The sequence below is a fragment of the Dendroctonus ponderosae genome, unplaced genomic scaffold (genome assembly GCF_020466585.1).
Source record: "Dendroctonus ponderosae isolate FM_Combo_2020 unplaced genomic scaffold, Dpon_F_20191213v2 Dpon_F_20191213_12, whole genome shotgun sequence".
Taxonomy (NCBI): Eukaryota; Metazoa; Arthropoda; class Insecta; order Coleoptera; family Curculionidae; genus Dendroctonus; species Dendroctonus ponderosae.
This window is the reverse complement of record NW_026017316.1, coordinates 869,446-870,567: the sequence shown is the minus strand read 5'-3', so window position 1 is coordinate 870,567 and position 1,122 is coordinate 869,446. Positions and strand designations below refer to the sequence as shown.

General features: G+C 37.2%; 2 protein-coding genes across 2 annotated transcripts in view; both read right to left on the bottom strand.

Annotated features, from left to right (window-relative positions):
* Positions 1-1,122, bottom strand: part of LOC109543066 (trypsin-2) — a 71,999-nt gene that overhangs the window by 1,471 nt on the left and 69,406 nt on the right. The window lies entirely within an intron of this gene.
* Positions 1-1,122, bottom strand: part of LOC109543068 (cytochrome P450 306a1) — a gene marked incomplete in the record, with an annotated part of 72,528 nt that overhangs the window by 60,686 nt on the left and 10,720 nt on the right.

Here is a 1,122-nt window from a genome sequence, read left to right as displayed (position 1 = left end):
TCCTTGACCTTCTCAAACTAAATTTTAGATCTTGGTTTGCCCCATACGCTAAGCAAAAAATCGACGGTTCTCGCAGTTTTGGTCCCGAAAAAATTGCCAATTTAGAGTGTTGTGGGCCCCCCTAGGGGCAAGACCCTAGAGCAATTTTCAGAGTTTAACCTCAGAAATATTGTTCTTTTTATCCTGGATACTCTCAACTAAAATTTGTGATTTATGACGATTTCTAATAGGCCATAGGCGATCTTTAAAGTGTCGTGACCCTCAAAGGGGGCAAAGCCCTAAAATAATTTTTTAAAGTTGTCTTCAGAAAAATTGCTCTTTACAACCTGATTACTCTCAACTAAAAATTTCTATTTTTTGACGCTTTCAAATAGGCCCTATGGCATCTGTAAAGTATCGTGAACCTCTAAGGGGGCAAAGCCCTAAAACAATTTTTAAAATTTGACTTCAGAAAAGTTGCCTTTTACAATCTGAATACTCTCAACTAAAAATTTGTGTTTTTTGACGCTTTCAAATAGGCCCCATGGCGTCTGTAAAGTGTCGTCACCCTCGAAGGGGGGCAAAGCCCTATGAAAATATGGATTATTTAAATTTAAATATAGATTATGTCACCCCCAACACTCTAAACTTAAATTTCATAATTTTTTCCCTTCCATTCTGGTAAATATGACTTATTCCATTTCCGTTTGGTTCTATTAGGGGGCGAAGCCCTAACGCATGTTGTACATTTTCTGAACGAAACTGTTGATCTCCTTACAGTCAATGCACTCAGCATAAATTTGATGCATTTTTGCACGTCTAAGTTTACGTAAATGCCTGACTTGAACTGATTTAAGCCTGTTATGGGGCGAAGCCCTAACCTAATTTCGAAAATTTTTAAACTTAACCGCGAATCTCCATCACTTGTAGACTGGCAACCGAAATTGGAGATTTTAGCTAGTTTTCGTTAAGGAAAAATTACGTTTTTAAAGCAACGTGAGCTTCTCGAGGGGCGAAGCCCTGAAAAAAATTGCAAGTTTTTTCGCCAAAAATTGAGATCTGTCAAGACTGAAGACTCTAAACTAAAAATTTTACCCTTTTTTATTTTTGTTTAGCCAATAGGGATAATTTAACGCCTCATGA